General features: G+C 40.3%; 1 protein-coding gene across 3 annotated transcripts in view; it reads right to left on the bottom strand.

Annotated features, from left to right (window-relative positions):
• Positions 1–13,213, bottom strand: part of KCTD1 (potassium channel tetramerization domain containing 1) — a 178,714-nt gene that overhangs the window by 42,726 nt on the left and 122,775 nt on the right. The window lies entirely within an intron of this gene.

Raw genomic sequence — 13,213 nt, 5'->3', positions numbered from 1 at the left:
CTATAACAACGGTAATATTAATTACCTTGATATTTTGGGCGTAGGTTCCCAGCTTCAAACCAACTTATTTACCAAACCGACAGATATGAATACCCTTTTGCTGGCGTCCAGCTTTCACCCTGTTGCCCGCAAGAAGGGACTACTACCCTTATCTCAATTTGTTCAAGTGGCACGGATCGTTAGTCAACCCGAGGAGAGGATATATCAAATGAACATTACGGCTGAAAGATTCCTTGCGAGAGGATACAAGAGAAATTAGATCAAACGTGGTGTACAAAAAGCTTTTGAAATGAAATCGCTTTGGTCTACTACAGAAAGAGATTGAACGCGATAAGAGATTACCTGTGGTCATGAAATTTTATAACATTTCATCAGATATCAAAAGATCATTTTCAAAACACTGGCATATACTGGAATCCGAACCAAAATTGTCTCAATTTAGACAACAACAACCTATCTTTGCCAATAAAAGAAATACAAATCTCAGGGACTTTTTAGTGAAAGGAGGCCCATAATAAAAAAAATATTAGACTTTATATCCTCAAAATCTACTAAGACCATTGAGAAATGGATGCCATTGATGCAGGGGTTGTATGACCTATTGCAGAGGACTTATTGAAGGCACACAATTTAAACAAATTCTTCCAAGTACAGGTCTGCTCTGGGACAGAGATATAAAGCAGAGTTCTACTCACAAGTTCATAATGCAATTCTCCATTTAATGTAACAGCCAACAACAGTGGAGCAGTCCCGAGACGCCAGCAGCACGCTGCCACCCACCGCCGCATGTGGAGAGGCAACCAGGGAGAACGCACATACAGTGGTCCCTACTTACAGGCACAAGTCCACAGGACTGATCGTGAATAGTATTTCAGTTTTATTTCACACTTGGAGAGTTGATTCCAATTGGATCTTTTGGGGCTAATACAATCAGTTCCAAGTTTTGTAGCTTATGCAGCATTTTATTGTATTTTATACATGTCAAATTGTATCCTGAGTGATTTTTTCTAATGCCAACTGCACTGGTCAGCATTTGTTTAATCTAAGTTAGTTATCTCCTCAAGTGTCAAAGGTAATGCACCATCGGTGCTTTGCATATTTTTTCTTTTTTGTCATCCATATATGTTCATGATTGGATGAAATTACAAGAAATGCATGGACACGCAATTGGCGAATCACACCTGGAATCATCTAAGGGTTTGGTTGGCTTATTATACTCTTCTTTAGGACGGTCATCACTTGCGCCATATAGGTCATGTGTACGTCCCTGCTCTGGGACAGATACAAAGTACAGTATAGCTCTACTCACAAGTTCACAATGCAATTCTCCACAACACAAGGAATCTATATAAAACCTAGGACTGAAACCCTAGAGTGGGATTTATTTCACTCACTTAAAATATGGGTTATCAGTCAGAGAAATTACTTCAGTGGTAAATGCCTTTATTTAAATGAATCGAAAGATCTTATACTGAGGTTTATAACTATACAGTCGGACCCATGATACCTATAACCTGCTTTACTATGAATAAGATTATTATACATGAAATTATAGCTTTAAACAGGCATACACATAAGTGACACTGGTATAGGTATGAAAGGGTTAATATTTAATCAATTTAATAACAACAACAATCTATACCTTACTATAACCACATTTAGCTTTTAGAAGATACACACTTTGCAGTCTTCAAAAATGTATCTAATATGTATGTATGTATGTATGTATGTATATATATATTTTTTCTTTTTATAGTGCAGACAGTGTACTCAGTGCTTCACAAAGATAATACAGTATAAGGAATTATAATACTACAATAAGCACAGCAAATTGAGATAAAGTAAAGGAAATCCGTGCCCAGGAGATCTTACAATCTAAGTGGTATGTTGGGAGACTTACAGAGACAGCAGGTGAGGGAATAAGTAGATGGCAGCGCTTGGACACAATTGTTGTTATGAGTGACTGAGCGTGGGATAGTAGCCATGAGTGCAGGCTATTGGGATGCTTCTTTTACATGTGCAATTTAAGGTTTTATGTATAGGTGGATGGGAGGAGAGATAAAGAAATGTGGATAGGAGGGGAGTGTGGAAGTTGGAGAGAACAGAAATGTTTAGAAAGGAGTGAGAAAACAGCAAAACAGAAAAGGCATAATGAGATGCAGGGAGAGAGGTAGGAGGAGAGTGTTCCCAGGTATTGGGGATAAGAAGAGTAGGCATATAGTTCAGGCCTGGGAGGGCAGTGTAGCACTGAAGATTAAGCAGCAGTTTAGAAACGGGGTCTATAGATGTGTACAAGTTGTCAGAGCATTTAGAAAGTCAAGTTCTCACAATTGCAGGGTTGTTGTTTAAGTGTATGCCCAGTTCTTCTTGTATTCTTCATCTCCAATATTAACTTCAGACACTTCATATGTTACATTGCCAATATAGACGGACTTAAATACTCTAAACATATTCACTTGACTAATAATTAAGGGAGCCGTTTGCCTATACAACTCAGATATACATACCAAGGAGATGTTAATTAAATAAATTCTGTTGCAATTGGGATTAAATTGATAAAAAAAATAATACAATATGTTTGTGTATAGCAATCTAGTTCTCTAGCTATTATACAATTGCTAAACTATTCATACAATTATAAATTCTCTACTTTCTATATTTAACTTTAATTTGTAATTATGATTAAATTTTACTTTGATATGTACACTATGTTCACATAAATATGTACACTATGTTCACATAAATATGCTTTATATAGTTCACGAAAACATTTAGTCCACATCCAATGTTGCAATCTTTGCTTATGTTGTCTATATGAAATTAAACATTGCACTTGTTTACTTTAAGAGACGCCATCTTTAATTTATTCACTGCACCTGGTGATGTCAGCACGCCCACCCTGCTGTGATGCTGCTTTATAGGGCATTAGTACTACTTGCTAAAAAGGTACCAGCAGTACTATAGGGGCAAATATGGTAAGATTTAATCAATAGGTATAAGGGAACCTTTGAGGTCTGTTAACTTAAAGATGAAATATGTTTACACTCGGACAGGCAACGTGAAGTAAATCAGTTCATTTATGTTAACTACCGTGTAAACAGAAGAGTCAATTAAATGGATAAATATATCGTTTATCTATGATATTAAACGTGTCAAATGAATGTCTAGCTGTGTATTAGTGTGAAATAAAAATGGTTTCATTGTGTATATAATTGACTTCTCTTATTTGGTGTCTTTATTTTAAAAGAAAACTCCAAACTCTGCTCATGAGCTGTTCATGAACCAGTAGCTTTGACTTATTAGTTTTAAAGTATCTGCCTAAATTCCCCCCACTTCCCCCCTCATTAAGAGCCAATTTACTACTTTGACTTTAATCCTCTTTTGTTAATGATGGGCCAAAGTATTACAGTATTACTCAAGTAGATATATTTCTTTTCTTTAAAAATGTACTTTCAAATGTAAGCAAAATTTGAGGGAAATTGAAAAGCAACTTCAACCTTTAAATAAAGTAAGATTCTCATCAACAATTCTCATTACCAAATGTAACTCTTCAAAGCCAGGACAAAGCACCAACCAGCACATAACACATTGTACAAAACAACAACATTACTGCCTAAAAGAACAGCAACCATTTAATTGTGAGACAATTCTGTATTTACAATAAGTATACCGGTATATTTGAAAATTGTATTTATCCATTAAAGCTGATGGAAAAAAACACAATATTGTGGAGTTGAACAGGGAATGATAGAGGACGTCTCATCTTTTAAGATCCTAACAGACTTCATCTTTCTTTTGACAGGTATGCACTGGGTGACTTGTTACCGTCTTTGCTATTAACACCTGCTGTGATGACCTGATAAGTAAAGCCAACTGCACGCGTAGGTATGAGAAATGTCTGATTAAGAATAACATTTGTCTTCTGTGCCTCGCCTGTGTTAATTGAGCTGTCTTGGCAGAACTTAAGTGGGATCATGTGACTTCTTAAGCATATATATAAATATATATAAATATATTTAGAGTCACACTGGGGAAACAGCTTCGAGAGAGAGAGAGAGAGAGAGAGGGAGGATGGGGAGAGAGAGGGGAGGGAAGGGGGGGAAGGAGAGAATGAAGGGAAGGGAGGAAAGAATGGAGGGACAAACACACAGACACCCACACACACACAGCCCCGATCCAGACAGACAATGCCACGCCACCTGCTTTCAAATTATTGCAGGACAGTCGAGCGCTCATGCTTGGAGAGTTGGTGATGTCACCGCTCTTAAGCATGAGCAAGCTAATAATGTCATTTTTTAATATGCACATTTTATAAAAACTACATTTGTTTGGTATCATATTTCAATGGAATTCGACTATTTCTGAAGTTATACAAGTTTGTCTGCCCTTTTCGAAGGCATTTAACTTAAATATTGTTGGAAGTGAGGGAGGGGGCACTATATCCCAGAAAGATTGTGGAGACAATCCCGTCCGAGATCAATAGAAGAGACTCGCCCTTTCCATTCCCAGGGGAGGGTTCCTCCCTCTAAAACGACACCATACCTAAAAGACCACCTTGATGATATCTCGACACAAAAAAAAAAAAAATACACAATAATGGCATTTTTATTTTGTCCTACTAGTACTAGGGAGCACTTAACGATATCGAATTAACGATATATCTATCTATTACATGTCATTTTCGCGCAAAAGTCTTCACAGGTGAAAAAGCACATGTTTGAAAAGCACAAACATCTCTTATGTTAATCTAACACATTTTATTAAGACTTTCATTTATGCTACTTTTTTCTTTACTTTAATTTTAACAATCAAAGATGCAATTTGAATGTGAGACTTTGCGCATTACACTGAATGATGGAGTAGAGTAATGTAAAGCAAAGCCCATTTCATTCGAGAAGGATTTAAACAGCCACATCCTTAATTGCCAATACACAAGTCATGTCCTATGTCTTTCCAGAACATGCAGCACAGTAACTAAATGTCTGCCACAAGCCTGTTGAGCCAGCAGAGAATAGTGACTATACTTTATCATAAGGAGTTCCCATTGCATCAGTCTCATGATATGGATAACTCTGCAAACTGGGACAAGTGTGTTTCTCTGGGCAGTTGATCTCAGGGTCACTTTCCTGGAGGTAAAGTTTGGTAAGTACAAGATGAGAACTCATGCCCATCTGCAGAGATTCGTTCCTCCCTCAAGATGTCTGACACGCAGCCACTCCTGAAGCAAGAGATAGACGTGAATCTCAACTCAGCCACAGGGCACTGTATCGTATCTGACATTTTGTTTGGCAGCCTGGTACTGAAGGTGCAGGTCTCTAAATAGACCGTCAGACTTTGTTAATACAAAGTCATTTACAAACCCTAACTTGTATTATTTTTGACATCTGACATAAAATTATTAAGTCAGTAGACGTCAATGCCATCGGATGGGTTACAAAGATGGTTTGGTTTCACAGAGAAACAAGAAAATAATGCATAGATCAACAATCTCGATCTGTACGTGGTAGTATTTTACCAGTTTTTATGTTCATTTATTTTTGTGGTAATGGAAAACCGGTCCAAAGGCTAGAAAAGCACTATGTATCCCAAAATGTCAATGCAAAAAAACACTAACCATGTTTAACAAGTAACACAGGAAGTAATCTATGAAGAATTAAGCACATGAACAGAGTTGCATTATTATTGAAACTATAGGGCCTGCGGATTTCATTACATTGTGAAAAATGTTAAGACTTCTAATTTCACACAGATCTAGCATTGGTTCTGTAAAAAAAAAAAAAAATTTTATCAAGTGGAGGTGTACAGATGTAGCCAGCCTTTCCGTCCCCAGTACTGCAGATAAAACGCTGAAAAATCACGGCGCTGAGTGAGGTGGTTGCCGTGACGGCGCAGCGGGGGTTCCATTCCTTTCAATGGGACCTCCTGCAGCGTTCAGCCTTCCAGGCCACGATCCGCACGGTCACGGGACCGCACGCTGCAAACGCTAAGGCTAGCTACATCTGTATTTAAAACCAAAAAAGTTATGAAGAGCGGTGTCTCACTTTGTATGCGTTTCAGTGTTGTTGGAATGGACAACATTCTTAAAATATAAATTTGTTTCCAAACAGTATAGTCAGCACCCTGCTGCAGGTTAATAATATTCCATTCCTGTCACTTTTGGAACAGTTTATGGGGGCATTGCTTTAAGCAGAAGAGAAAGAAAAAAAAGAAAAATAGTTTTCATACTCCCAGTACTTTTATTTTCCTGGAATCCCTCCATGGCAGTGGGCACACTTCAATTATACTCTGCCTCTAGCCAGGATAGGACAGACTAAACACTCTCTAAAGTCTAGAGGTAGTACTTCCTATAAGAAGGACCCTCCTTATAACTGCAGGCAGTCTTAGGCCAGGTCCCTGGTGGTGACGGAGGCAGCGTGGACGCCGCACACCAGTCACTGACTAACCTGTGTAGTGGAAGGCCCCGGTGTCTCCTTCTGTTTCGGCTCACGAGGCGCTGTGGCGCGTCAGCCAACAAGATTGTGTTCCTGTGTGGCGACGCGGTCACATGGTGCGCTGTGAGGCAATCAAGAGGGGAAATAGCCTGAGCCAATGGGAGTGCCGCTTCACAATAGCATAGGCTTTCTCAATTGCAGATCACCATTATATTCCTTCAAGGTGAGAAACTAAAAGGAGACACAGCACAGTGTCACAAAGTCTGTTAATATAATTTCAGAAATCAGCAAAGCATTTTTCCTGCTCCAGTTTAGTCAGAAGAGCGGCTCCCATCTCTTCTCACTTAGCCGGTTTGGTGACTTGAAGGTAGGCAAATGCAGGCACTATTTCTGCAATGCCAATACTTTTGTACAGTTAGGAGTCTGGTTTACGACAAGAAAACCATTGGTTGAGGAGAGAGGATAGCTGTAGCAGATGCAAACTTGTCATGGCACTCCCCTTCCACCCTGTTTAGGCCACACACCCCATCAGCTCGCTCCTAACAGACCACAGATCGCGGTGTTCAGCTGTGCATGCCCTTGGCCTTTTTTTTAGGTTTTCCCACCAGCTGAAAAATACATCAACATAATTAGTACATTAACAACTGAGGGGCAGGGAAGATTCCACTGCCATGGACGGATTCCAGAAAAAGAAAAATGATTGTAAGTATGAAAACTATTTTCCTTTTTTCAGTACATCTCCATGGCAGTGGGCACATTTGGGACCTACCCAAGGAGTATTGAACAATGGGAGGGGGAAATAACGGAGTCACACAAAAAGATTTATTAAGCTACTACAGCTTGTAGCACCTTCCAACCAAAACATGCGTCAGAGGACACTGCACGTCTAATTTATAATGTTTAATAAAAGGTATTCAATGACAACCAGACAGCCACCTTGCACAGCTCGGCAGGAGAAGCTTGTGCTCTACATGCCCGGGATGTAGCTATTTCCCTGGTAAAATGGGGTGCGAGTCTCACTGAAGCCTTCTCCCCGGTCTAGTCATGGGCTATCTTAAGGCACAATTGTATTTAAAAACACTAATCTAAGATGCATTACTAGTATTACCGTGCTTTGGGATTTTATCAGAATATTGTCCAGATATGGAAATATCTGGATGCCTTGCTTCCTCTACACTGCAATTAGGGTAACCAACACTTTTCTGAAAGTCCTCGCAGTCATTGCCAGATAAAAGGGGAGAGCTGCATACTGTAAATTAAGATCTGCAACTGAGAATCTGAGGATGTTCTGACGCTTCTAGGCAACTGGAATGTGCAGATAAGCATCCTTCAGATCCAGTGACACTAACCAGTCTCCTGGCTCTACTGACTGTATCACTGACCCAAAGATTCCATCTTGAACCTTCTGATCTTTAATAAGATATTCGCAAACTTTGGATCCAGAACTGGTCTGAATCCCCCAGTAGATTTTTTTCACTAGAAATATATTTGAATAGATGCCCCGCTTTATTTGGGCATTTGAAACGTCCACAATCACTTGATTTGATGTTGTAGATCTGTCTCATAGCATTTTATAAATTCCTTGTGTCTTAGCATTTTTGAGACTCGGAAAACAATTTTTCTTGGGAAGGTTTTGAATTCCAGATGGTAACCTGCTGATAAAATTTAAAGAACTGTAATAGGTCGAGCCCACACAGTCTTTAATCTGGCAAGTCTTCCACTGACTGGCGACTGTGGATCTCCCCTTATTTCAGGCAAATTTACCTCTTTTGTTGCTCCTCTTCATGCTGGACTTCTAGCATAACCCCGATCAGGGGAATAGGATCTTGATTCTCTGCAATGAACCGAATCTGGCTGTAATGTAGGCCCTATGAATTGTCTCATGCGGCAAGAAAAGAGCACCTTCCGCGAGACACGGCGATAATGTCTTCTAGCTTTTATCCCAAATAAAAGATCACCTTCAAAATGACAAGTACAAAAATGCTCTTAGATGTTGCATCTGCCAACCAAGGACACAGCCACAATGCTCTTCTAACGGTTACAGAGCCATTGATTTTGCTGCCAGGCGAAATCATATCTTCCAATAGTAGAATGGTTCTTCGAACCAACCTGGTATTGGCCACATCAACTCCTAGGCGTAGCGTCATTATCTGCAAAGGAGTTCATCTTATTAAAACGTCTTGGAATAAAGAATTTCCCTTATTTTACTTTGGACACCTCTAAACTGCCTGTCTTTGACTCTGAATTTTCACTGCGGTTCCTCTATTTCGAGCACTGCTTTTACAGCTTTGAAAAGTTTGTCTACCAAAATTGAATTAAAAGGTAGAGCTATCATCTTGCAGTTCCTCCTCAAGCAATCTCGTCTTCATCTTCAGAAGGAAATACATGCTAGACATCCGAGTCCTCTAAAAACGATTCTCTTCTTTTGTCCAGGCTGGTTTTAGACCTTGATCTCTTATGCAGTTTGTCACGGGAGACCAGGTCTTTAACAAATTTATACCGGGATCATTCAATAGGCAAAACACATTAGTGAAATAAAATGGGGTTTATTTGGATAAATACCTCGTAAACACAACATAAATATAAACAGACAAAAATATACACCTAAATCTAGCCTTTCCTAGGTGCAGGGCACCCGCTTGCAAGGGCTTACCCTGACCAGGACCTCGTCCCGGACATCCTGGAATGAAATTCGGCCGAAAATCCTGACCGGGACCTTGTCCTGATCACCCTGGAACTGATTTCGGTAAGAAATCCTGAACGCGACTGCTACGTTCGATTTGTAAAACTTGGAAGCAAAAGTCGGGACATAGTCTCTGCGAGACAGACTTTCCTAGCTTCAAAACAAAGCCGGTTTTGCTCTGCTATTTGTAACAAAGCAACTTTGAAAAGCCCACCCTAGCTTCATTGACATAAGTCACTGGATGGCCTGGTTCCGACTGGGGCTTCTCCTTATATACCCCCCGCTGAGCTATGTTCATCCTGGAGGAAAGAGGAGCGAACAATCAGAGCGTGGGAATTCCTCCCCGCCAACCAATAGGAATAGGGGCTCGTCCTTTGGCTGACGTCAGAGGAGGAGGCTTGAAAAGCTGGGTGAGCAGGAAATATGATTTAGCCAATGGGAGAAGTGCCTACGAGCTGTATCTCCCCCAGCTAACTCATTGCCACCCGCTGGGAAGGCTCCACCAAGTCTGGCAGATACAAAAGGTGTCCCCACAAGGTGCCCTTTGTTCTCCGGACCAGACAATTCACACTTCCTCGCTCACCAAACAGTCTTCTCACCTCTGCACATCCTCTCCTCTTTGAACTACTGACTCTATACAGGCATGCCGGCGTCAATGCAGATGTCCTGGATGACTGTATAGAGTCTTATAACAAATGTATAAACCATTATAAAGTACACGTTAATAAAGTATGGACTTTGGAGAACCTTATACTTATAAGGGAAATGGGTTTGGGATATTTGGGCACGAAACTCTGGAGTCTGTGGACACTTGGTTACCCCGGTGTAATTCACCCAGCGTACCGGCAAATCATGCCTGCTCGCCAGGGAGAATTAACGGACTACCGATAACTTCGGCCCCCGAACTCCTGCAACCAAAATAATTGCATTTCTACCAAAATATCCCACCTAAAACTTGCACATACGAAATTTCACAGTCCTAGGGCAAAGGGAACATGTAAACAGGAAAAGTAGGGGTCACTTTATTTTTGACATGTATAATCCCTGGTCCCCACGGTTTCAGGGGTAACCATATGGGCGTAAACCTTTATTGCACAGCCTGGTTACCCCATCCCGTCACACAGTTCCTTTGAGGTGTGCATTGCTGACTGCAGGCTCTGTGATACAGTCTTGCATCTATGTTAAAAAAAGTTGACATATGTTCTGATGGTTCTTGTGCTAAGGCTCTAGTGCACTGCTCCCAAAGCTTTTTCCCATCCACAGCAGGCTTTTCATAAGCCGCACATATTTTGCATTTCTTTGCAATTCTTTTCCTCTGATGTAAGGCTTCTGCTGCAGCATTAGAGGAACTCCCTTCTAGCTGAGCTGAAGCACTAGTGTAAGAAAAAAAAAACCATAAAAAAGACACAAAAACACAGAAAAAGCTTTGAAAATTGGCATTATATAATGAACATGTAATAAGAGCATAATAAACATTTTAACAAGCATGTAATAAGCCCATAAAAATATTTTAAGAAAAAATATTCAATAACTGAATGCCTTGGAAAAAATCCATTCGTTATCTAGAAAGGAGAAAATAAAGCTTACCTACAAGCCTTGTGCAGAGACCTCGGACGGCTGTCAGACTCCACACTGAAAAAAACGACTGCACCGGATGCCGACAGCAGGGAACTGCAGAGAAGTGGAACCTTCCCTTCAATTTAAAAGGCTGGCACCGGATGTGATGTAACTGTGCCAAGCTTGAAAACAGTCACCCTGCTGAGCATGCGTGCTTTTGCAGCTCCTCACCGACATACAGCAGGGCAGACTGGGGAACAGCACATGATGCCCCATGCTGTTTAGCGTGGGGGACATATTACACCGCTGCGCATATCAGTCAGTACATTCGCGGGAAGCCCGGGCTCAGAAGGCCACCTGAATAGCTACTCACCAGTGTGGCATCAGGGGCAGCAGAAACTGTCCCCTGGAATCAAACTTGAACAGGACATACTTGAAAACGAGAGTAACTCTCAATGTATTACTTCCTGTTAACACATTTTATAAATAAATAAACTACATTAAAAAAAAAAAAGTATGAAGCCAGTCAGGTAATAACAAATTTAATTAAAAAAACAACACCTATTGAACAGGTAAGAAAGAAAACGACTGCCTACAGGTAGGAGGAGGGGGTACTACCTGCAGAGAGCTTCTCTTTGTCCTATTCCTATTCTATGCCCTATCTCCAAGTCATTTCCAGCTAAGCTGTGTCCACTTCAAAACTGCACCTCGGACTCATGTCAACTCATGAGAGGTTTTGATAAAGTATCACATTTGATGAAGGAAATACAAGATTCTGTGGGGCAGGCACACTTCAAAGATCATTTTTCTTATTTGCATTGACTGTTCACACTGCTCTAAGACAGGAAAGGTTTTCATTTTTTATCTGAGCTGCGAGGCCTCTATAGCCTATTTTGCTGTTCAAAGGAAATCAATTTTAAAAGATGAGTAGCTGTAGCAGCAGCCAGCGCTTGTTCTGTGAATTCAGATTTGGAGCACTGTCAGCTTGTGTGGTATTAACAAGAAGAAACAGATTTCGACTAACAATGAATTTGCGTTTGTATGTATGTATATATGTGTGCGTGTGTGTGTGTATATATACAGTTGTGTGAAGAAGAAAGTACACCCTCTTTGAATTCTATGGTTTTACATATCAGGACATAATAACAACCATCTGTTCCTTAGCAGGTCTTAAAATTAGGTAAATACAACCTCAGATGAACAACACCACATGACATATTACACCGTCATGATTTATTTAACAAAAATAAAGTAAAAATGGAGACGCTATGTGTGAAAAACTAAGTACACCCTTACCGCTTCCATAGGAATTAAGATGCTAAGTAGAAGACAGGTGCTGCTAATCAAATGCCCTTGATTAATTGATCATCAGCAAGTGTGACTACCTCTATAAAAGCCGAAGTTTTAGCAGTTTGCTGGTCTGAAGCATTCAGGTGTGTGTTAACACAATGCCAAGGAGGAAAGACATCAGCAATGATCTCAGAGAAGCAATTGTTGCTGCCCATCTATCTGGGAATGGTTATATTATAAGGCCATTTCCAAACAATTTAAAGTCCATCATTCTACAGTGAGAAAGATTATTCAAAAGTGGAAAACATTCAAGACAGTGGCCAATCTTCCCAGGAGTGGACGTCCCAGCAAATTCACCCCAAGATCAGACCATGCAATGCTCAGAGAAATTGCAAAAAAAACCAAGAGTTACATCTCAGACTCTACAGGCCTCAGTTAGCATGTTAAATGTTAAAGTTCATTGCAGTACAATTAGAAAAAGACTGAACAAGTATGGTTTGTTTGGAAGGGTTGCCAGGAGAAAGCCTCTTATCTCTAAAAAGAACATGGCAGCACAGCTTAGGTTTGCAAAGTTGCATCTGAACAAACCACAAGACTTCTGGAACAATGTCCTTTGGACAGACGAGACCAAAGTGGAGATGTTTGGCCATAATGCACAGCGTCACGTTTGGCAAAAACCAAACACAGCATATCAGCACAAACACCTCATACCAACTGTCAAGCACGGTGGTGATGGGGTGATGGGGTGATGATTTGGGCTTGTTTTGCAGCCACAGGACCTGGGACCTTGCAGTCATTGAGTCAACCATGAATTCCTCTGTATAGCAAAGTATTCTAGAGTCAAATGTGAGGCCATCTGTCCGACAGCTAAAGCTTGGCCGAAATTGGGTCATGCAACAGGACAATTATCCCAAGCAAAGCAGCAAATCTACAACAGAATGGCTGAAAAAGAAAAGAATCAAGGTGTTGCAATGGCCCAGTCAAAGTCCAGACCTCAACCCGATGGAAATGCTGTGGAGGGACCTTAAAGCTGCAGTTCAAGCAATATCCTGCATGTGTATTTTTTTTTAAAAATAAATCAGTTCTGTATTAAGAAAAAATACTTTTAGCATTTTCTGTTTAAAAAAACAACAACGTTGAAAGACCAATTTCTTGTATTCTATTTTAACAAGCATGTTTGTTACTATAGCAACCATTTACATTCCCCAGATTTATAGATGTCACCAAACTTTGACGATCAATAGACAGAGAA

This window comes from Ascaphus truei, chromosome 2 (assembly GCF_040206685.1).
Source record: "Ascaphus truei isolate aAscTru1 chromosome 2, aAscTru1.hap1, whole genome shotgun sequence".
NCBI lineage: Eukaryota > Metazoa > Chordata > Amphibia > Anura > Ascaphidae > Ascaphus > Ascaphus truei.
This window is presented reverse-complemented; position numbering and strand designations above follow the sequence as displayed.